Raw genomic sequence first — 14,640 nt, forward strand, 5'->3', positions numbered from 1 at the left:
TAACAGTTCGCAATTTGAAGCCTTCTGGGCATGCGCGGTGAACGCTGCTATGCGTGCGAGCGTGTTAGTTGTCCTCTCTTTCCGTCTTCCTTCTTTTCCTCGCTTTCCCTCCCCCCGTGCAGGGTAGCAAACCGAGTGCAACCTGGTTAACCTCTCTGCCTTTCCTTTGCATTTCTCTCTATCTCTCTCTAGCTCTCTCCTTCGTCACCTCACGTTCTTACCTGAAAAGATTTACAGCACAAGGGAGAAAGTAATCCTTGTGAAAACTTGCCAGCGCAAACAAACGGGACACACAAAGAACAGGACACAAACTGCGCTTGTTTGTGTCCTGCTCCTTCCGCGTCCCGTTTGTTTGCGCTGCCAAGTTTTCATAATGAATCTACACCAACTAGCACGCCTATCAACCCTTCTGGACAAATTAGTCTTTCTTATCTTAATGGTCCATCAAATATCTCAAGATTTCGAATTTCCGCGCTCGGGTGCATTGTACGTTACGTCCGGCGCGTGCACAATAGTTTCACCGTTCAGGATAATGAACTATTCACGAAGTCGCTCCGGAGCGCGAGCGTAGGACAAAGACCAAAAACACAACAAAAGCGGGCCCGCTCTTAGCAACAATACAACAGACACTCAGTCGAGAACCACTACGTGTGTCTTTCCGTCGGACGGTCGCTACGGCGCCGGGGGAAAAATATACAGCCCTTCTCTTCGATCGAGTTGACCCTTATGCCGGCCACCTATACTCTCTCTCCCCATCCCCCAACTCTCCCCCTCCCCTCCCACCGGCTTCTTCTACCCGGCCATCTCAGGGGTCCCAGCGCCACCTGGACTGAGTAGTCGCGTGGGCTGATTTTTTGGCATTTCGGCCCTCCAACGTCGCCAACTGCGGATCGTTTCGCCCTAAGCTCTCAGACAGGTTTCGGGGAGACCACGGGCCGGGGCTTGCTTTCATCTTATAGGAGCGCGCTGTACGTCGGGCGCCGGTAAACGATCTATACCGTAGAATCGGAGAAGAGCAAAGACGGATCATTGAGGGCAGGTCGCTTGAACTTCGTCCACTTCTTTTTCTTTATGTTTCTACTACGTCGTTCCGTGAATGGCTAGCTGTCCTTGCAAAACGTTCCTCTAGAAACTACTCCGAGATCCATTTTCGTATCCCGTTAGTTTCTTTCTCGCTTAGTACAGCGAATCCCGGCAAAAGAGAGAACCGGAGCTGCGATTTCGAAACCCCAGTCTTGAAATGGGCGGAAATTGAACGGCTCTGCACTCGTAGCTCGCACAGGACTCCCGAGTTACGATTTCGCTTTGAAACCGCTTTTAGGGCAGAGCTGCATTTAAGGATACATTACGCTAGTCTATATCCCTTTACCTACTTTTATCTCGCCTTGTTTTGCCTCCCTTTTTCGGTGCTTTAGAAGCTACACTTCTACAGTGGGTCATGCGGAACTCGTCTGCGGATTACGCCCGGTGCTTTACCGCCTGACAATTTCCAGCTGAAGCGGTGAGTCCTAAAGTTTTGTATCCGGCTTATAAACGGCTTAGAGCTAACAGTGCCTAACTCAAAAGGGCCGGTTCTTGATTAAATATAGTTTCTCGGCCCTTTTTCATTCCTTTCTTTTTTAGCTATTCCTACTAAACGACTTTCCTGACTGACCTTATACCAGATACGCTTCGCCGCTGTCATTAGCTTAATGCCATAAAGCTTTCGTTTCAGTCTAAAGCGCATTTCTTCATTTCTACAATGCTGCAAAATTTACTAGAGATATGAAGGGCTAAACTAATAATTATTGTATAATTAAACAGTGCGTGTTTTTATTACATTACAGTCCTCGAACGCAACATTATGCACGGATTTATTCTGCCTGCATCACCTACGCGGTATGCACGACTATCTATAAAATATACCAGGCTAAACATACAAAAGGTATAAGAGGTAAGAAAGGAACAAAATAGTCCACAGGTCTGTTCAGCAACGTGCACTGTAGCTTGTACATTCGAAATTAGCCTAAGTGTAGACTGCAAAGCAACATAATGCGCAAGACTTGAAAGGGGCGTTCTCAACAGAAATTTTAGTATTTAAGACGCATTGTACAGTCTGTCCTGAAGAGAACAATTTATGCATCAGAAGTGAAGGTTTTGAAGGGCATATCGGCGAATTTATTCAGTCGAGAACACTCCATGCCACTCAGTGAGCACATTGTTCTGTTATGCCTAACCCAATCGCGCCGCTAAGGTCGAGGGCGTGGGTTCGATTCCCAGCCCCGGCGGCTGCATTGCGATGCGGCCGAAATGCTAGGAACGCACATGTGCTTAGATTTAGGTGCACGTTAAAGAACCCGAGGTGGCCGAAATTAGCCCGGTGTGCCTCATTATTGCGTGCATCGTAATCATATTCGTGGTTTCGGCACGTAAAATCCGCAGCAAAGCATGTCTAACTCCACGGTGAGTCTGCTCTGATAACCCATCCATTTGCAGGAATATTCATATAAAAATGTAATGTACTGAAGGAGAGCAAGTTTGCTGAGACAAGGAAAACAACCGATCAAAACATCTTGGACTAGTTGGTTCATTCGTGATCCGAAATGCGTACGACGCAACCGAAGGAAAAGAGTGGAGAATAGGAAAAATCATCGTATCTGAACTCTCTCGCCTTAGGTGGCGTCATGACAATTTTGGATCAGGGACAGATAGCCTTCAAACCGGAGGCATACATTTGCAGGACCCCATCGTTGCGCTCGAGCTACATCTTTAGTCAGGTGGTAGTAAGGATGAAGATAGCTTATCTGCGAAATTCAACATTGTTGATCAACGTAGCCCACCCCCGGCAGCACCTGTTAGTGTGCAGGGATTGAAAGCATAGGAAAATACACGTCTCGGTGTGCAAAAATCAGCGCTAGCAGAATGCATGGCAGCGTGCTAATGGTGCGGGCACATTTTGCAATGCTTCTTACCTTTTATTGGGTCTCTCTAAATGCACATCTTGAGGAATGATTTAAAGAAGTAATTCTAATTCCTTCCCTTCTTTCAACTTAATCATTCACCTTACACGAGCGTTATGGACTATCTGGGAGAGGAAAGAAGTAGAATTATACGGAAGGTAGAAAGGCCGACCTGAGTGAAATCCTTCTAACCAGCATATCGTGATGCACAGAAGACATTCACTCATGAATCGTGAATGAACAAATGAATGAATGAATGAATGAATGAATGAATGAATGAATGAATGAATGAATGAATGAATGAATGAATGAATGAATGAAGAATAGAAGAAGAGAAAGAAAGAAAGAAAGAAAGAAAGAAAGAAAGAAAGAAAGAAAGAAAGAAAGAAAGAAAGAAAGAAAGAAAGAAAGCACGTTTGTTGCCGACTACACGACAAAAGGAAAGTGCCAAGCCGTCAGCAGTCTAATGAAATCAGCACACAATGGCGCCAATACGCGTATAGTGGGCTTTGTTTGTAGCCTTTTAAGTGTAGTGTGGTAATTATGGTACAAGGAAGGTATAGGAGAAAGACTGGAATCTCGTTGATACGTATTTTACATGAACCAGAAAATAAAACCTATTTAGCAAAAACCATATAAACCAAAGATGTTTAGAAAAATTTCACCATCTCCAACTGAAGGGAACCTTGTAGAGATGCGAAGCAGCGCATGGGTCTACTTGAAGTTCCGTTCATCACGGGCACCTTGCCCGATGTTAACGCGTCCTTGTAAGTGGAGCACACCGTGAATTCACTGTGGTTGCTGTTACTCGTCCCGAACTCGTGTTGGAGCACGCCACGCGGGTTTATCGCGCGTCTGCAGAATCTCATTCGCCGACGCCATCACATCATTGCTGAGAGAGTGTAAGAGGGAGAGGCCACAGCGTCTTACCCAGCCCTTTACACAGGCCCGAACGCGCTAGCGCGTGCCAGCGCACGCGGTTTTGTCTGCGTTCCGCCAAGCTAGGACAGCATACGGCAGCCCGGGCCGCTAAAGTGCTCTGCACGTATCATCATCAAGGCGGTCGAAGAACTAGACGAAGAAGACTTTCTTCTTCTGAATGTCTAGGAGTAAATTCTTCTCTTGGCGCGGTGCATCGCCAGGCACATCATCATCATCGTTGGAAGCAGCGGTCGCACGTGGCAGCGATCTTTTCGCCGCAAAACCGACGCTGCTACGACATCAGCGGCTTTGCAACGTGCATATCTTGGCTTGTTGGAACACGGTTTGAGCTAGTATACCGAAGAATAAACGTAGGGTTTCTAGATATGTCGGTCAAAATCCACTTTCCCGGTCGTATTATCCAATTATGGGCAAAAATGTGACCGTATTAAACGCATGAAAATGCATTATTTTTCAGGGACGTTCGCCGGAAGCGAAAAGCAAAACGCATTAGGCCAAAAAACGTACTATGCAGAATCGTATCAACCAGATTCCACTGTATTAGGGTTTATTTGTAGACTACAAACAATGTGCCCTTGGCGTCATTGTCCGTAGTTTCATTAGTTTGCGTCTAACCGAAAACGAGCCCTTGATCCATTACCCTTCTTTCATTCAAGGACACGAAGCTTTGTCAACACCTAAGATCTAGACCCGTACACTTTACCAAACGATACAGCAGGTCCGTAATGGGACCGGGGAATTAGACTTGCAATTATATTAAGGGCCAAATCTAACGTCCTCTGACAGCAGCTTGCTGTCGAGGCTGGCAGGACCATTAATCAAGCTCTACCGTTGTTCGATCCCGTACGGAGGGCAGTCACACAGGACAGCCTTTGTAGATTCATGCCCACGTGGCACTGCTACGTCAAGGAAGGCCGGCACGCAGGTCACGCTAATCATTTATTTCTATTCTCGCTGTAGTCGATGCGACGTTGACTGACGCACAGTCGGTCTTCTATATGTGTCTAAGCCGCTGCGCGTACATTCCCAGATGTGACAGACTAGCACCAAAAATACACAATGTCACAGGCTGCCAAGAGCGTTTGTGGTATGAAAGGCTACCCGCAGGGTTAAGGGAAGCACTTAGTTTTTTTAGAGCAAAGCTGTTTGTATGTGTGTTTGTTGGTTGTATGTACAAGCTGTTTGTGTGTACACAACCTTGTGTGTAAAATTGTGTACAAAAATCGATCATTATCAAGGGCGTAGCCAGAAATTTTTTTCAGGGGGGGGGGGTTTCATCATACTTTATGTATGTTCGTGCGTGCGTTTGTATGTGTGCGTGTATATATACGCAAGCAAAACTGAAAAGTTTCGGGGGGGCTGAACCCCCAACCCCCCCCCCCCCCCCCGTGGCTACGCCCCTGATCATTATCATCAACTGGTGTGTGCCACAGAATTTAGAAATTGGACAAATCCCACTACTTCCCGCTGATACGCTAAAAATGAACACGGCAACAGACGGGCGACAAACACGAATTAAGCTTTCTAGACAGACGTTAAGCAGTAATTGAGAAAAGCTTTAATAAATTGTCGAGATTAACTCAGTGATAAACACCCTGGCCGCACGTATCAGCTTCGCTGAAGCATCTGTACGGAGTGCTTCAGCGGTACGTTCAACGATAGAAGGCTAAAGGACGGGAAAGGCGACGTCGACTGTGGGAAGATCTCGAAGCGATGGAAGCCCTACGCGAACGACGACGTGCCCATAGGTCTATAGGAGGTGCGAACAGTCGGTTTCAGCGCGAGTTTCTTTCTCTGGTGCTTGGACGTCCGTGTCGTGTCTGTGACTATTTGTGGTTTAACTCGAACCTCTATGCGTTGAGAAAGAACCTAGAAACAACCTAGCATCAGCTAGCTAAAGCCTAGCAACAACCTAAAAACAACCTAGAAGCAACCTAGAAATAACCTAGAATCACCTAACGAAAGCCTAGCAACTAGATTAGGCTGCAGGATCGTTCCGGTTCGCTGTTTCAAGCCTTGCGTGACTTAGTGCAAGCTTCGCCATTTTTCTAAACTTCACCGCACATTTATGTAAGCGCTCACGTTCAACAACGATTCATTTTTGTTGTAGTCGAGTTCAACAAGTCAAATTTTATAATTAGATTGAATGCAATCTTTTACTGGGCATCATTTGGAGGGTACTGAAGCGAATGTCAAATATTTTCTAACGTTCATATGAAGAGAAAGGATACTTCATGTTTAATAATAATAATAATAATAATAATAATATTAATTTTATTCCCACCAATACAGTGTTCATGGAGGGGATGAGAAAAAATTGGCCGCGTATCTGCGTGCTTCGCTGCAAATGTCGTCGAAAGACGATAGAGGAGGCGCTGCGTGAGATATGGACGCTATCTGGCAATACGTCGGGAAACCGGTGGCAGCACCATATCGTCGGAAGAGGGCTTTTTGTGCATAGCGTCGCATTTTCAGCGCACCCGCACTTTCAGCGCAGCCTAAGAAACACTACGGTCTTTAGAATTACGTATCTATGTGTTTTCTTGTAAAGGAACACACGACCTAATACTTACGTATTGATGTTGCGCCTCAGATATGCGTAACATTTGCTTTTTGATAGACAATATTCACAAGTATGAACGGCGCCACCAGTTCAACATGGCTGGGCGTTCAGCAAGTTGTTAAACTTTGGTCAGGTGGCTGAATCGGGTGACAGACACACAAACAGAAAGACAGACAGACAGACCAAAATTTCTGCGTTTAAGTTCCCCAAGAAAGACTATCGTTTTTAAAAAGCGACTAGCCACTTGACTAAGTTTTCACCCCCCAGTTGCATCAGGCAGAGGTGGTGGTGGCGACAGGACACATAATAAAATGGTAGCGATAACTGGCCCTAGTTACACAAAATACAAGCTTTTGCATAAATTGGAGTAATTTTAAATGGAGACAGCACAGGTTATATACTTTTAAAATAACAAGAGGCATAGATAACCACTTGTACAAATGCTGTGTAGAAATATTGAAGAAAAAAAACAGTGACCGCAAAAAGAAATAAAAAAATTAACAGAACACGGCAACACATTAGTTGATGCGCATATGGGGATAAGGCCAATGAGATACTTTTAGCTGCTCGAAGAGTTAATGAGGAATTCGCTTAGCTGGGCAAGTGTAATGCCTGTGGTTTCAATGCCCGCAGAATGAAGGTTATTTAATTTCGACGGTGACTGATAAGAAATTCTTTGCAGTCCATAATTGGTTCTTGTGTGAGGAAGTACCCAACGTGGCTGACAACGACGTTGGTAATATGACTTATAAGTTTGCATACCGGCTAACACTGATAATGTAGACAAACTACTTTTTTGTTCTATCTTATAGTGCCGTAACAGTCTATAATTGTATAAATTGAAAGTGTTGATAATGATATGTTCAGTAAACAAGTGATGAGTTTTATGTCTGTGAGGAAGGTTAAAATTAAGCGAATGATTTTGTTATGTAATACAGAAATCTTTCTTAGTTTACTTTGTGTCCTCATGGCCCACACTAACGTACGGCAATTTATATGTGAATTAAATAAAGCATGGTATATTGCAAGCTTTGCTTCTATTGGTGGCAGCGGTCTATGAGGCGAAAGTACGCCAACAGCTCTAGATACCTTAAGTAAAACATTATTGGCATAGTCATTCCGATTGCACGCTTTGCGTAAAATAAACTCCAAGTGATTTTATGGATCTCACAATTTCAAGCGACTGTGATTTATATTGTAGGTTTACTGGAGTGTCGGTTTTCTTATTCTTCCAATTACAAATACTACCTTTAGTTTTGGTTACATTAACGGACAATGCATTTTCATAGGTCTATAGTTCTAACTTTCCCAAAACATTGTTACCGCGCAAACGTAACTCCTGATGAGTGTCAGCTGACAATAATGTCATAGTATCCGCGTAAATTATAAACCTAGAATCACTATCAATATACCTAATGTCGTTGATGTACATGCTAATAAATATTGCTTCATTTGCCTGGTACATCCCAGCAAGCTGGGATGTACCAGGCAAAGGAAGCGATATTTATTTTAAATTCATGAAATACCCCTGTATGCAGCAGAAATTGATGAGAAGATGCAAGCTTAAGTGATTAAAAATCTTTCGAACACCGGTTGTCGCTGGAGTCAATGTTTCTGTTGCAGCCTTGAAGTAGACAAGATCGCTTGTGGAAACGTTGGCTTCAGCAACATACCGTGTTCCAATGATTTTTTATCGCCTTTATGAAGCGCGAGTTAGAAACATTCCCAGCTGGTTTAGTGCAAGTTCACATGCAAGAAGACACGCTGATCCCCACGCTAGCTTACCATCAGGTACAGAAACATAGTTTTAGAAGATATCTTCGCTTCGAAGCCAACCGCGTTTTTCCATTCTAATACAAGTAACGTGCATAAAGGCTTTCATTAAACAGGTGGTGCGTAAATTGGAATGAAGTTAGTTCTACCTATAATGGAAAATTCTGCGTGACCGACTTTACGACGCAGACTTTTTAGCGCCACGAGTCTTTTCTCTCAAGCGAACAGAAATGTTGAAGGTATGCTATCCGTATGGGAAAATTTTTTCACGTCACCTCGATCGAAGTGCGGCCGCCTTAACCGGGATTCTATCCACGCCCTTGTTTTATTCTTTGTTTTCTTTTGCTCAGATAAAGGCGTCAATGAGGCAGGTGTTTGTCTGTATTCGGCGCCAGTCCCTCGCCTGTTTGGGATGAGGTGAGGCTTTGTTCGCTTTCCCAGTCTCTGTGCCTCGAGTGTGCATCTCGGCGTTCCGCAGTTACCTAGACACACTTAAGTAGGCTTCGCTAGATATTTCCCGAAAGACACAGCGACAAATGTCCGTGGTGCGACTCCAACTTGACACTCCAACAGAAGCTATACCAGTGCTCACAGCGTCCTGCAGACGCCGTCTCGCCGCTAATTAAAGAGAGACTCGTAAATTGATCGTGGGGCGGGGGAGGGGGGGGGCGACTCTCCGGACAGGACTTGGGAAACCAACTGGTGACCCTTGACAAGGCCCGGCGAGCAGCAATTTCCAGTGGGACCCCAGACGAGGGGCCCCACTCACTGTGACCTGGGAGACTGATGTTTATTAAAGTTGTTTCACTCTCTTTCAATGTGGCAGCTTGCGGTGCTCTTAGCCCCGATGTTAAAATGGTGGAATAGAGTCGCGCAGTCGTCACATAATATAAAACGTGTCTTAATAAATACACTACAGAAAATAAGTACGCACTGAAATGAATATTTAAATCAGACAACGATAGAGTAAAACTATCGCAAGTGGAAACAATGGCCATTCGCTCGACCCGACACTACGTGCACTTGACAATACACTGACGTAAATAAATATGAAAAGGAAGTTGCGCTTGATATATATGTTTGCTCGTCTTTTGTCTTAAATCATTAGTTATAACTTTAAAACTTCATGTCAACAATTCTTGGCCAACCCCTCAGTGTCGGTATGAGCCATGTGCAGAGGCACATCATCATCATCATTAATATTGGAAGATTAGGAGGAAGATAGGATCAGTGAAAACTGTACCACTACATACACTTGACGATACATAGACGCAAATACAACGAAAAATAAATTCTACCTGACCCTTATCGAGTTCATTAAGGGACAGACTTCAAGCATAGCGGCGGACCCCTGTCGATATTGTATTAATAATAATATCTGGCGTTTAACGTCCCAAAACCAAGATATGATTATGAGAGACGCCGTAGTGGAGGTCTCCGGAAATTTAGACCACCTGGGGTTCTTTAACGTGCACCTAAATCTAAGTACACGGGCCTCAAACATTTTCGCCTCCATTGAAAATGCAGCCGCCGCGGCCGGGATTCGATCCCGCGACCTTCGGGTCAGCAGTCGAGCGCCGTAACCACTAGACCACCGTGGCGGGGCTGTCGATATTGTATTACCATGGAGGGATAGTGTGCTGTTCTCATTACTTGAATACTAAAGAAGCGTTTCGCCTTACTGCACACGCTCTTATACTTCATACAATTTTTTTTTCAAGCACGTTGCTGCCGCGTATTTGCAGAAATATCGCCTGACGGACAGCCGGCGCTGATGACAAGGAACAGCTTCCCGTTTCGCCATGGATTCCATTGGCCACACCGCACACCGAACGAACAGCACGCTGATGCCATCGTCTACGTCAGTGTACGTGGCAAGACAACATTTTTTTTTTTCAAACTAAGAAATAGTATGTAGTGAAGAGGAAGCGCTGGTATGCCGAGATTTTCAACGGGAGCGCCGCTCGTGGTCGTAGTCTGTGCCCCGCCCTGACGATTGGCTCTAGCTCGGGGGTCGCATCATCGAGATTCCACTACATTTCACCATGTCCAAATGTGATTTCTTTCGTGAGACAAAGCAAATTGAATGTTAAGGTTATGCCATTTCAGTTTTTTTTCTTTCTCAACCATATTGTTTGTTATTATTTTATTTTTCATTTCATTATATCGATGAATTATATTGTGATATATATATATATATATATATATATATATATATATATATATATTCTGAAACATATTTGGAATATAAACAATTCAATTTTCAAAGCAAGGGGCCACCCGATTCATGGCCGACCGCCGCGGTGGGTTGCGCCAGGTTACTGCGGAACAAACAAACAAACCAGCAAAAAAACAAACACCACACTAACTATATGCAGACATCGCTGTCTCAAGCTGCAACAGTTCATGCGATGCTTAAACTACGATAGTTCTCCTGAATTCCGGCAGCATTGTTGTTTCATATGTCGTCAAAACAAAAATACGAAATGTACCATCCTACTTAAATAGGGCTCCATAATGATTTCTTCTATTTTTGCGAAGCAGATACAGCCTGTTTTTTTACAATCCTTGATATGTTCAGAGCGTGTTTGCCGCTGAATTATATTTTGCGCTATCATGCGAATGAGCTGTGGCCTACACTGTACAAGCTTTGCGAAATACACATTCTGTTTGGCGCTGGTTTATCTTATACTAAGCAATATTTCGAGATTTCACGTGGTTGCCTTCTCACCTCTCTTACAGGTCGTGTTTGTGGTCTTTGCCACCATAGTTTTGCTGCTGCTGGCGACCACTTGCCGCACCATACCCCCGGCAAGGGCGTCCCTCACCGCGGAAGAGCCCTGCGACATGCCCCAACCTCTGCCCACGGTTGTGCACCTCAAGAATTCCGGAGTTGGGGTACGCACCGAAACGTTCGCGGAATCGAACATCGTGTGAACTGTGCATTTGGGGTCGGTATTTCAATGAGTTTGTTTATGGGTGTTAATTTAACAACAGCGCCGACAAACAACGCACAAGGTCAATCCATAGGCGTGGGCAGGGTACTAGAATGGGGGGGGGGGGGGAGGACAATTTTCATTCTCACCGAAACCTGAATCCAGTGACATCGGAGCGGAGGTAAAAGAAAGACACGCTTCGCAATAGATTCAAAAACGAAAGCTTCGGTGCAGAGACTTCCTGGTGTAAAGATGGGAGGTACACAGTTCTTCGAACGCAACATTGTCCTCGGCCGCCATGATCGTTCAAAACATGCGTTCAAATATCCCTGCACTTTAAGCACTGATGGGACAGAACCGACGGAATAAAGGTATGTGCATAGGCCTCCCTTAGATAATAAGGAGAGCACTCCCCCCGTCCCCCTGTGCACATGCCTACTGTGACGACGAAGCCATCGGACGAAGTCATGGGTGTTCTTTTCTGTTATTACTTGTCTCTGTACGTTTTGTAATTTGCACGCTGTTCGGAAATCCACTCTGAAATGTGCCTGACGCTATCGAAGAGCTTCGTGTGTTGACCAGTTTCGTACATGACTTTCTACGCAAAGTCCAGAAAAGGTGTCGAACGGAAGGAAAGATGTGTGCAAGCGGCGTCTTCGTTTCAAAGACGAGAAATACCGGTCGGAACTTTTCCAAAATAAAGAAAACAAAAATAAATAAACTTTCCGTGGAAACCTCCACAACACAAATGTTCAAAGTGTGATCTGCGTGTGGCACGGCTCGCTTTGCTGTCCGTTTAGAAAATAATCCCACAGAGACGTACAAAATTCGTCAGCAATTTTTCTAGCCTAAAGAGCCACGTAAGACCGGGGCATAGTGACATTGCTTTAGGTGCTTCAGGTCTCGTGGCGCCATTGGATCAAGGTTGTGACGGGGTTACTATACCCTGTCACACCCTTGCGCAGAACAAGTGCATCCACACTTCTAATTCATCTGAGCAGTGGTTGTGTACACGCGCCTAAGTATTTGAAAGTGAAGTTTTTTTTTTTTGCTTTTGTTGCACCGCTTTGGGGATGCGGTGTCTTCTGGAAGCAGCCATGCAAATTAGAAGACATAGTACAGCTTGTGACTGTAGATCAAACGCTGTTTGTGTGTGTCAGCTAGGCATTACTATATTCATGATGACCTCGTAGCGCCTTCATAGACTATTCTGGTCTTTCACGATTCTTTATTAAGGCCTTAGATGCCTCATAAAACGCAAAAATTGACCGCCGGCGTCGACATCCTGCGTCAGCGGCGTCGACGTCCCGCAGCGTCGGAGACAACACGAATGCTGCAACAAATCATCATCACGTGTCGACGTCACCATGACGTAAGAGATCGCCAAATTTTGTGAAGTCATCATGACGTGACGTCGCATGATGACGTCAAGAAGTGACATCTTAGCTTGGTCAAAGGTGGGACGATCACGGAGGCAGTGCTAAACCAGGTGAGGCGGCTCCGATCCTGGAGGCTGTGCTAAACCACGTTAGGTGCAGAAAGGGTGGCGGGGCAGGATCAATACGTCGACTGAGAAGGAAAAGGAGATGGCTTTCGCTTCCGAGTCGTCTGAGGTGAATGCATGAGGGACCCTGTGAGTTTCAATTCATGCCCTTCTCCCCGTTCTCGGGGCTGGGGTAGCAAATAGGTATCATGGTTGACTTTCCTGTCTTTACCTTTCTTTCTCTTTCTTTTATTCAGCCATTGGGTAGTCTCCACTGTGTACGAGCTTTTCTTAGGTAAAATCATTCCAGAACAGCGACTGCGCGATTTCTATTGTCTCCTTGTTTGCGTTACTGTAAAAGGATGAGCGGTTCTGCATAGTCGTTAAAATTACATTTTTAGCGTCCGAGTACGTGAAAACTCACTGCAAGACACTGGGAGTAAGTTAGCAGGAATCTACGTCAAATTGAGGCTGGATGTCGGAATATCGTCGCTAATGACCGCTTGCACCTGACGTCATGGACGCATGTAGGTAGCATTGTGGTGCCCCTACATAAGGTATTTATGACGTCAAGGCAACATAATCCCGTGGCTGTTAACCTGCTTCAATGTGATAACGACATGGCTAGAACGTTTCTGGCAACTGTGCATGAATAACGAAGGAGCCTGCATGCAGTGTACTGATAACATTAACGGGACACACACAATTTCGCGTTTCACCTAATTGGCATAGGCGTGCGCACGGGGGTGCTGGGGGGGGGGGGGGGGGCTTGTCACCTAAGAGGGGGGGGGGGCGAAGTCTTCCCCATACATTGACTTAGCAAGGGGGGGGGGGGGTGCTGCGATGAACCTTCGGCCCCCCCTGATGCGGAACCATGCGCACGCCTGTGCTAATTGGTACTCCTACATGGCGGTTTCAATGACGTCAGTGCGAGCCATCTGTAGTGTTTCTTAGGATATTATTTGGAGAAAAATATGGCGCCAGTCATTATTCATATTTAGTGTACCCAGTTGGTACGCTGCTAGAGATCGACAAGGGGGCTGGCAGCTACTTCGCGCTACTTTTAGGCTGAATTCTGGCTCCTTTTCAAGTGCAGCCAACGGCAACCCTGCCTTTGTCTACCAACTTCACCTGTAGCACAGACTAATGAGCATGATTAAGTTATCTTGCACGGAGTTACTGTATATGGTTGCTAATATGCTTCATTCACAGTAACATTCCTTTCCGCATTCAATGCCTGTAGTTTTTCCAAGAAGCTTCAAATATAGATGAAAAGAAGGAATAGGAGCGTAAACCCGATACAGATTGAAAGGCGAAGTTTGCATCCAACTACTGCGTTATTCAAATCATAAATAGACAACCGGTAGTCACGAAAAAGAACGGGACAGAAGCTGAGACAGTACGTTTGATGCGAGGGACAGAAGCAAATAGGAACATGGAGATTTTCGAATGCGACCACAAAAAAAAAAAATCAAACTGAAAGTCCTGCTTGACAAGGGCCGCTTTTTTTTGTATGTTTGAGGCATACCACTCTGTTTTCCGAGTAAGTTTCTATTTCACCGAAACGCACGGTGTGTGGGCATTGACGAGATGAGGTATTCGAGAATATACTATCCCCGATATATCTGAGGGCTCGAAAGCAGTGTTGTACGGAACAGCGTTCCAAGGAACGACGTTACAGGAACTAGTTCCTTCTTGGAGGAACGGAGGAACGCCACCGTTCCATTGAGGATCGGTGGAACTGTAACGGTAACTCGTTACATTTACGTAGGGACGGCAGAGGGAACGGCGTTGCTTCTGTAAACGTTCCTCGGCATTGAACAGGCGCACGCACGCAGAACATCATGCAGGACAGGTCGGATGGGTTATGGTGTGAGGCGCAGGAATCTACAGCTCGCCTCTCACTTGAACAAGGCGTCCGGCGGGGGCGCGTGAAAGATGTCTGCTGTCAACCGGTTGCTTGGATAGCGGTGAAGAGGACCGAAACGCAGTGGACGCGGGCGC

General features: G+C 45.5%; 1 long non-coding RNA gene across 1 annotated transcript; it reads left to right on the top strand.

Moving 5' to 3' along the window:
* The first annotated feature begins 918 nt into the window (after window positions 1-918).
* Window positions 919-11,891, top strand: LOC119373966 (uncharacterized). Its single transcript, XR_005180041.2, has 3 exons — window positions 919-1,501; window positions 9,963-10,084; window positions 10,960-11,891. It is a non-coding gene; the product is annotated as an uncharacterized LOC119373966 (long non-coding RNA).
* Window positions 11,892-14,640: the final 2,749 nt, after the last annotated feature.

Source organism: Rhipicephalus sanguineus, chromosome 11, assembly GCF_013339695.2.
Source record: "Rhipicephalus sanguineus isolate Rsan-2018 chromosome 11, BIME_Rsan_1.4, whole genome shotgun sequence".
NCBI lineage: Eukaryota > Metazoa > Arthropoda > Arachnida > Ixodida > Ixodidae > Rhipicephalus > Rhipicephalus sanguineus.